This window comes from Sardina pilchardus, chromosome 13 (assembly GCF_963854185.1).
Source record: "Sardina pilchardus chromosome 13, fSarPil1.1, whole genome shotgun sequence".
NCBI lineage: Eukaryota > Metazoa > Chordata > Actinopteri > Clupeiformes > Clupeidae > Sardina > Sardina pilchardus.
Window position 1 is genome coordinate 4,490,747 of NC_085006.1, and position 10,305 is coordinate 4,501,051.

At 38.5% G+C, this 10,305-nt stretch overlaps 1 long non-coding RNA gene across 1 annotated transcript; it reads left to right on the top strand.

Annotated features, from left to right (window-relative positions):
• The first annotated feature begins 754 nt into the window (after nt 1-754).
• Nucleotides 755-10,050, top strand: LOC134099792 (uncharacterized). The gene is made up of 4 exons (XR_009941164.1): nt 755-848; nt 1,604-1,705; nt 4,618-4,801; nt 9,894-10,050. It is a non-coding gene; the product is annotated as an uncharacterized LOC134099792 (long non-coding RNA).
• The last annotated feature ends 255 nt before the right edge of the window (nt 10,051-10,305 follow it).

Consider the following 10,305-nt stretch of genomic DNA (forward strand, 5'->3'; position numbering starts at 1 on the left):
AATATGATGTATTCATTCTGTGATATCTTAGTATGACCCAGCTTCTAGAGCGCTGGAATGGTACCTTTTGCTTTTAGAAGTCCATTAACTTTGTATATCTTTGACTCTCAAGTCTACCATACATTGGCCAACAACTGATGTGATTCTCTGCCAAATAGTTCATGGACTAGAATGTTTTTCCTCAGAGTTGTTTGGCACACTCAAAGCAGGTTTTATGGGCGTGTTCCTCAAGAGCGCTTCTGTCCAGACACTCTATAAGCACCTGTTTGGAGGAGTCCTGCTGAGTCCTGCTGGTTGCCCTTCCAGCAGGTTCTCCCATCACTACAAAGACGGTGTAAAGCCTTGTGAAGTTGACCGCTTGACCGTTCTTGGTTTCCACTCATAACAAGGGCCCTCCCCAGTTGCTCTGTTTGGTCAGGTGGTATATTTTAGGAAGAGTCCTGATAAAAACAACCCAGCACAGCCCAGTTTAAACCACCACCACAACAATGACTGGGGTAAAATGATATATATTGAATGAAAATATATGTATATATATCCCCCACATTGTTGTTTAGACACAGCACAATGACACAATGAATCAGTCCACCCCTATCTGGTGCATAAGATGTTGCGTATGGCATTAGAATATCAGACAGTCCAGGGAATTAGTGTTCCCTCTTTGGAAGCAGACATGCGTGTTGAAACAGACAGTACCTCACAGGCTAAAAAGTCGTCACTGTGAACCAATACCTTTTCTACTTCTCCTCAATAGGACAGACCTCCCACCTGCTCACAAGCCAGCTCCACCCCCTCCAAAAAAGAAGACCAGTGATCTCAAAGGCCACCTGACATCTGAAGATATTCAGGTACAGTACGCCATCTCATCCACACATATTTTTTTGGGGGAATTCCTTCAGTTGATTTTCAAGATTATTGTTTTCTTAAAATACATTATGGCATTACTTTCTTATTTTTGGTAGCTGTCCTGAGTTGGTAGTATACATATTTTCTTTGTGTCTTTTTCTTTCATGTCTCCTACAAAACAATATTTCCTAAGTGGTGCTTTTAATATTGCTTTTTCCCTGCTGGCATATTTAAGAAAATGTACATAGTAAACGCAGTTTCTTCATGTGTCAGAAAATGCCTATATCAAAAGATTCTGGATAGTTCCAGCTCAAAACCCAGACACACATATTTTGACATTTGTAGTTCTATATATTTTTAGTATTGTTTCGGATTGTACAGTATTTTCTGTTGTATTACTTGTATAGATTTTACAACACTTGTACACTGTTAATGTTATTCTAAATGCATATTTCTGTATTTTTTGCTACGATACATTCCTGTTTCATAAAGCACAATACAAAATTAAAGGTTCTTAAGCAAAAAACAACATGAAAAAGCAGTATTAGTCAAAATTTGACTGCAGTCAGTTTACATGACGTTAGAAGAAATCTAATAATTGTGTTAGAACGACTAAAATTGAACATGTTAGTCCAACTGAAATCGTACAAAATCACATTTCTCATAGTCAGACTAATGCACCCTGATGATCCAGTTGGAAATCGAATCACTTCTGCGTGTATAGGTTCGCGTGTATGAGCTATTGTCTGTTCTGTAGGTGGTTCACTTGGACAAAGATGAGGAAATGCAGAAGCTTCCTCTCCAGCCTCCTTACTATGACATGGCACCCTCTGAGTCCACTGCCTTCACTGATAAGGTGGTGAGTATTGTCCCAGACAAATAGCAAGGGATTGCTTTTGTTACTGCCCCATGCATGTAGACATAGTGTGTTACATTTCTTCTACCCACTAGCCAGACAAGTGACACGAGAGAGAGACAAAGCTACTAGCTGCCGTTCATTTTCAGTCAGAGTTGCATTTTGCAGCGACAAGGGACAAGTGATCGTTGCATTGCGAGCTACAGTAGGTTGGGACTTATGAAAATACTGAGCAACAACATGGGAACTGCCAATCCGAGTGAAAGTAGCGTGACATACGAACCTCAACTCGAGATAATAATCCAAGATGGTGATTCTAACTGCAGTATTTCTGTGTATAAATGATATGTCTGAAAGTGTTTTATTATATTTTGTAAAAATAATGTTTGGGATTTTTTTCTCTTCATTTTGTAAATGTAGCTATAATGTAGCTATAATAGTAGCAATTATTTTTGTAACTTTGTTTATGAGCTAGTAATGTAGTTATTAGAGTTGTCTCCCTCCTGTGTTGCCTGTCTGATTGCAGGGATATGGAGCATGCCTTGGTACTGGCTCTTGCAAATTGCAATTATTATGATGACCATACCACCATAGGTAGTTCTCAAATACTTGCATTAAGTTTGAAGGTAGTTCATTGTCCTCGCTAAACGGTGTTACTAATAAACAGCGGTGGCAGATAGAGACAAGGAACCCTCTTCAGCTCTGAACGCATTTCTTTGACCATGGGCAGCGGCAGAAGAGTCCGCAGCTGAGCATCCTTGACATGTAGGCTACATGGCCGTGGATATCATTATAGTCAAATGAGTAGCACATTGTGATAGTCTACTACTCAATACTGGAAATGACAACTGAGTTTAAATATGGTTTTGTTTTTCTTGAATTCTGACTTATGTCTTTGATTGGCATGTGTATATTGTATAGTGCATATCTGTTAAAATCTATTGGTGATTGTCAGCAGTGATATGATAAGACATCCATTCAGTCAGAACATGCCAATACCACTATAACATGGATTATTACAACATAACCCCGAACTGTGCATGCCAAGTTCATGTCCATGTACATAGCACAAATGTCCAGCACTTCTGTACATCATCACAACAGCTATGACTGTGCACTGGTAAACAAAGCCAGCAACTTGTAAAAGGTTAGTTTCCCTCTTATTTACTCTAATTACTAAATGAGCACTCAGTGATTTGGCAATCCTTGATATCATAAGGAGGTTCATGGAAAAGAAAACAAATGTCCTTGTGAGATAGACCCTCTACAGGACAAAACATTTCAAACCACTAACAACACTCTTCAACTCCAATAAAGTTTGGACGTTAGAGGTTTGTGTCATAATAAAGACAAATGTCAACAAAGTCAATCACCAATGTCAAGTCGAAAGGGACCAAAACCATCTCAAGAATTGTGCAAATGAACCGTAAAGGCAATGGGAAATAGCCTTTGGTGAGCCTTTGATAACGTGTGCAATGCTTAGAAGCAACCAGGTCTGCATTCTTATTCAAGCTACACCTGTTATAACAATACAGTTATGCTCATTTCATTTGCAACACATTTTCATGTTTAGTTATTCTAGCCGTTGTTAACTTATGAATTGATAATCCTATCTGTCAATTTGCTGTGAATTGTTTGAGTTGCTTGAGACCATTTTTCAACAAGAGCATGATACAACAGTGTAGTCAGGAAGCACCTTCAGATGGAATAAGTTCTCCCTTTTTCTGAATTAATTATGCTACCTTGACTGCCATGTGAACTGCAAATGCTCACATATTTTCAGACAGCGAGAAACTAACTCAGGCCTACACCAAACTATATGTGACGTCATCAAGTGACATATTCTTTTCATTACAAATCAATTCCCAATGCTAGTTTCAAGGGAGTTATGTTTAGGCTAGCTATTAGTTATCTATAGTGGCTTAAAGGCGCCAAAAGAAAAACAATAAAACGGGAAAAAGATGATACAGGGAGATCAGGCAAAATCTGCCCAACATGCTTTTAAATTTACTGTATCAATAACCTTTCCTATGTTCTGTAATATCCACATGTGTTCTCCTTTTCAGAATGGTTCATGATTTTCAAAAAACTCTGACATTTAGACACCAAAATATGTCTCTCATGCTCATCTCCTGCAGTCTGTTTGAATTGTTTAGTAACCTCATTCAACCACAGTCGTGTTGTCTTCTTTTTGTTTGTTTCAGTTCTTTCTTTCTTAACATCTCCTCAATGAAAGTGTCCCTTGTCGTGTCTAATGGTGTACTACCCTCAGAGGCCCACATTTTACAGTCATACCAATGCTTGCACAATTGGATAAAATGTGAACACAATGGGAAACAATATATCCACCTAAGCCAAAATGTAATATGTTTTAATATAATTGGTCTGTGTTTTGGCTCTTTTGTTCCTATTAGTTTCCTTTACAAAATGCATGTGACAAGTATCTGAATCTGGATTATGTCAGGCTGTCCTCTAGTTTTGTCTGTTATTTTTCAAATAACTATCCTAAATTGTCTGTTGATTGTAGTTCATGGTTTGTCTTTCATTCATACATTAATCATCGCATACATCCATTTTTATCTGTACAAACGCTTCTGTTTGAACTTTTATTTGTGGTCATCATCATGCCACCATGTCATGCCTCTCCGTTAGTTTCCTGTCCTCTTTTCTTTGATTGGTCTTGAGTCTGGAGTCTATCAAAACACACATCATCTAAATCTTCATGTCTATCTCATATACATACACACATACACACACACACCCATACACACACACACACACAAGGACTTTCGCTCTCTGTTCTCTCTGCTGCCATAGGTCTCTCTTTCTCTCTCTCACTCTATCCATCTATCTATCTATCGCTCTCATTCACAGCCACACTCTTCACACACACCTTTCGCCTCTCTTATCTCCAGAACTCTGGCCACAAGGACTGTGATGTCCAGTATGCGGAGCTGGATACTGCAGCTTTGGCCTCCTCTCCCAGCCCACGAAGCTCTGCTCACACTGGCGGGGACCTGGTCGAGTATGCAACCATCCAGCCTAGCTCACACTAGCGCATGCCATTGTAGGCCTTTCCCCTAAGACTCTGGCCTCAAGGTACACATGCAGACGCACCCCCTTTACTTCTCCTCCATTTGCTGTCTTTTTTAGTTGATCTCCTCACTCTCTCACAGAGCACTCCTTCAATGTGTCCTCAGTGTCTTACCCCTGGCTTTGTTTTCTTTATTCCCCCTCTTCTTGGGTTTTCTATTTCAGCTATACAAAAAACAAACCAAAAAAGATAAACAAAGCTCAACAATCAAATAACTAAAAAGTACCACAGTGCTATTTTTGGGAGAACATTCTCAAAATCATTCAGTGGTAAACAGGATCAGTTCTGGTTGAACAGCAACTCACAGAATACCCTCTTTTGTGAGAGCAAAGAAAGCAATCACATTTTAGTGGAATCTTTCAAGGTCTTTTATTTTACAGAAACTATTGGTAAAATCACAAATAGCCAATTAAGCAGAACCAATTATGGAATGAAAAAACAAACCTAATACAAATATAAAAATAACCTGTAGTCATTATAACTCAAAAGCAGTAAGTAGTAGCTTGCCCCTTCCTTAACCCCCACACATGATTTGAGCATGACTCGAGCGCCTGAGATGGAATAGTTTCACTCAGTTCTACTGTGACCTGACCTGACCGCATTTTTCACGGATGATTTTCAGTTTGGTAGATTTTGTGAGTCTTAATTGCATGATCAGTCTTTGCATGACTTTGTGTATAGGCATGTGTGAAGGTTCTATACAATAAACAAAAATTACACAGATTTTTTTTCTTTGAAACAGTCATCTTTAGAGGAGAATTCGTTTTACAGTATGTCCTGCTCACGTCTTAGTCCTTAATGACAAATCGGGGTCACAAAATGTGTTCATACTGTTATTGGCCGCGTTTCCCAGATTTGTTAAGAAGCTCTTAAGTGCTAAGATCTTCTTAGGAGGGCTCTTAGAACATTCTTAGAGCGCACCTAAGAAGATCTTACCATAGCACTTAAGAGCTTCTTAACGAATCTGGGAAACGCTGCCATTTTCTGGTTAGAAAGAAAATCCTGGGTAATTAAAGTAATTGAATTACCCTGGGTAATTTACTCGAAGGTATCTACATAAGATTTACACGACGCTGTCATGACACATGAACCCCAACCCTAACCCTAACCTATCATGACAAAAAACGCTTGAAAGAAGCATTATGTCATAAATGTTTATGACTTGTTTATAATGTTTATGACACGTTCATGATAGTGTCATGTCACCCTTATGTAGATACTGTACCTTCAAGTGACGTGTAACCGTATGTTTTATATTAAAAAATTGTGATCCAAAATACAGTTCAGAGTAACAATTTACGGTAGACATCAACATTAGGGTATGGGCTACAGTAGTTTTACTACTAACTGTAGTAAACACAAACACAAAGACAAACTCTGAGACCTTATCTGGTTTCTACTCCATAAAATAATGTTGATGATAGGTTTAACATGTCATATCATGGATAGATCACCAAATGTCCTATTTCAGAATTCACAATAAATACAATTAAAAATGATAAATGAACACAACTTCATTGTGTAAGTACAAAGTAATTACAACTCTTACAACTGTAACAAAGGGGCTGTAATATAAAGCTATTCCAGAAAAGTAAACAAAAAAACATGGGCAATGTAGTATTTTTAAATTTTTAAAAGAGTGCCGATTCTATCTTAAAATCACGGCTCCAAACTCATTTAGATACTACTCTGACTCACATTATGGCAAATGGAGTCTCCGATCATTTAAGACTAGAATCTAAAAGAATAGAATTATAGAATTATACATTAATTTCCTCATTATAAGTCCAAAATATAATCATATCATACAGTTACCTGTAGCTCTTTGTTTTATACTTCATGTCTGCATTTGGCATCTTACCCTAATGTGTAAAATTCCTCTCCTCTGCATTCCATAATAATGATGTAATTTCGCCTATGAGGAGTGCAGAGTTTATCACTATATTTTTCTTTATGAACACAGTACTGCCAACAGGGTGGGAGTCATCCTTCTCATAGATGTAAAGATAACTGGAAACTCTTTGTAAGTTATATTCATTCACATTCCATCCTTCTTTTCCTGTTTTTAAGAAGACACAGGCAAAAAAATGTTTTGTTAGTTTCTAGTGTGCACCAGAAACTTTCTTGTTTGCACCAAAAACTCTCGTGATCTCCAGAATTTTTTTTTTTCTCAAATCAAAACATGAGAAACTTTTTTGTCCCCTAAGGGGCTCCGCAGGAAACAAATTATTTCAGTGGGTGTGCTCAAAGGACACCCATTTGTTTTATTTTCTGCTTTAATGGCTATTGCTTTCTTTGCACGCACCATTTCAGGTTATGGCATAGTAAAGAACTATCCATTCCCTGGATGTTGTTTTCCAGACTATTACAGAGGTTAGCATGTAACTAACATAGATGCATCGTTCAACATCTAACTAATGACATGTGCACAACTTAGGGTCTATTTATGGATGACAAGTTTAATTTAGAGGTAAAATGACGTTAATCGGAGACTGTTGTTTGCATTAGCAACCAAATGGTTGGAGCAATGGCCATAGAGCCACTTCAAAATAAATCTCTATTTTCAAACCACTGCAAGGCTCAAAATAGCTTTACACTTTGGCTGTAGTGTGGAGAGTGCCCATACAGACAAATCAAAGTATTCCAAGTAAACTTTTAAAGTGTACAGAGAGTGTACTTCATGTTCCGGTAGTGTCACATCAGTGGGCGCATTCGACTTCTTCTGAATCCTTCAGACATTCTGTCTGAATCTTACAATGCAAACAGTCAGTGGTGGACAAAGTACACTAACTACGTACTTGAGTGAAAGTATAGAGATACCTTGTAGTCTGGCTATCACCATACTAAGCTCAATATTTTAAGATTGAACATTAGAATGGGGAGTCTGCATTTATTTCTACTGCACAAGAGCTGTGATCAATGGGCATCGTACGCTTGGATAGTCCTTTTGGATTAGGTAGTTTGTGATTGTACCCAAAGGTTGTGGACTGGAAGCAGGGGAGATAGATGTGCAAGTTTACAGCCTGAGCAAGTTCACCCATGCAGCCTAGATACCTTGTGTAATACATTACTCCAGTAAAAGAGGTACTCACTTTAAATGTCCAAAAGTACAAAAAAAAAGTACAAAAGTATCTGCCTTCACATGTACTTAAGTATTAAAAGTAAAAGTACCTTGATGGATTATGGTTCTAATGTCCTTTTATCATTTTCATATCAAAACTTCTGCTCAATCAACTGACTTTAGGTGAAAATACTAATGCCACCCTCGGCACACCAGTCTTTAAACTGTGTCTGACATTATGTTTGTTAAACACTTCACACAAATAAGGCCAGTGGTGTTCAGGCAAGTCAGTGTCAGCTGTTTCTTCCATCATTTACATGGTTTACTTTTATGTAGTGCTTGGCATGAGAATAAATCATCCTCACCATGTTGCTGCAGGCTTGTGACGAATTGAACGTTGCACAGTGGTCCAATTAGTCTCAACAAAACTGAAAAGAGTTCAGAGCAAACTGTGCACTGAGCCCAGATTCAGGGCACTCACTTTGAATTTTTTTATTTGCTTTGGTGAAAAGGAACGATCGGTTTAACTAAATGTAATGGAGTAACAAATAAGAATTTTCACTTTGAAATGTAGAGTACTGTAAGTATAATGTCTCACCAAATAGAAAGACTTCGGTAAAGTATATACTGTACATTAATAAGTTACTTAAGTACAGGAATGAATTATTGTATATCTACTTAGTTACTGTCCACCACTGCAAACAGGCATCACATTCAGCCATATCCACGCAATGATGCAAGAAGTTACATGCGTCCACCTATTTGACACTAGCGTGCTACCGGAACATAAATTAAGAAAACCATGATGAGAGCACTGACTTTTGGAAAAAGGAAAAAATGTGCACATATTTAAAACAAGTGCGAGATAAACTAAATGTTGAAAAGAAAAGACGGTCATAAAATGGTTCCATTGAGACCTTGCCAGAGAGCTAGAGAACTTGTCTTATCAGTAGCAAAAGAGATAAAGCTAAAAAAAAAAAAAACCTTTAATGCATTTGAGCAATTGCAGCAAATGTTCTTTATGGTATCCAAGTTTAAGGTATTACCACGTTTTTAAACATGCAGCACAGTGCAGTGCTCTACAGTTTATTGAAACAAGTGTTACTGCAACTAAATTTCTAAGACAAAAAACAAAACGGAATCTTAATGAATTTGTGCATGTCTTAAAAATCTGAGTATCAGCCTGTCCTTGATCCTGCACAGTCATGCTTTTTAGCCATCTACTGTTGCATCTGACATTGCCAGTGTCAGAAAAATAGAAGTTTAAGGAATACCCTTTCAGGAACTTTTCACCATCTTTTATTTAACACTCTTCATATTTAACTTTCTCAATCCTCTAGATAGCAAGGGCCACAGCAGCAAGGCTGTCAAAACTAACATTCCACACATTTTGTGTGCAAGATAGATCCACGCACCTCACATTTGCAAGGTGTGCGAGGTAGATTCATAAATCACAGGTTGTGAAATTACAGCTCTGAATTGTCTCGGAGGCAGAAAGCTTGATGTGTCAAATTGCATCAAACAAGCTTTGATCAATTTCTTTGTGTAGGTGGGCCTCTAAAGCTCCACCCCCAACATAGGCCTAATGATGCCAATGCTAATGAGTATCCAACTGCAGGGCATTATCAGTAATAAACTAAGCCCACATAAAGATATGTTGATCTGTAGCAGCAGGCGATCAATCTTTCACACAACGGCTGTCATCCACACAACATCAAAACTCATGAGTCTTAGTCTATTGACTATTAGTCTGCTTCAAGACATAGTTATGCCCATAAAAGTAGCTTGAGGACATTCACAAATTAAACTTTCTTTGAGGCACATTGCAAGACCACAATCATCAACAGCACTGAGACATACAGGTAAACACTATGTATCATGTCACATGAACTTCATTAAGAGGTTGTGATGTAGCAGAGTGCCTTTTAAAACTCACACCTCTGGTGGGAATGTGAATGCACTCGTCTGTTTGATACTTTGAAGAATTTGGGTGCATTGTTGTCTCTTTTGTGGTGTCTTTGTCTCTCTTTCTACAGAACACTGGGAACCGTTTCGAAGAGCTATCAACCCCGACTGAATATGTGAGCTACCATCATGCCTGCAACCAGGATCACCGTATTGAGATACCGGCTTCCTCTTCCTACACTCCCATCACCCTCCTGCCTCAGAACCCCTATCCTCCACAGCCTCCTAACCCACCCATGTACACCTTCTCCCCCAATCCTCCTGCCCCCCGCCCCCCATATACTTTCCCTAAGGAGCAGTCTGTTTGATAGGCTGAATGGCGCATTCCATGTGCTGTCCTGCTCAGGAGAACGTGTCGTGACAGCATCAACAGAGAACAACAGTAGAAATATACTGTTTTCCATCTACAAAGTACCATAGAATTTATGCCTCTTTTACGCTCATCCTTTCATTTGGACCGCATGAAAGTGTGTGGGCATTCTC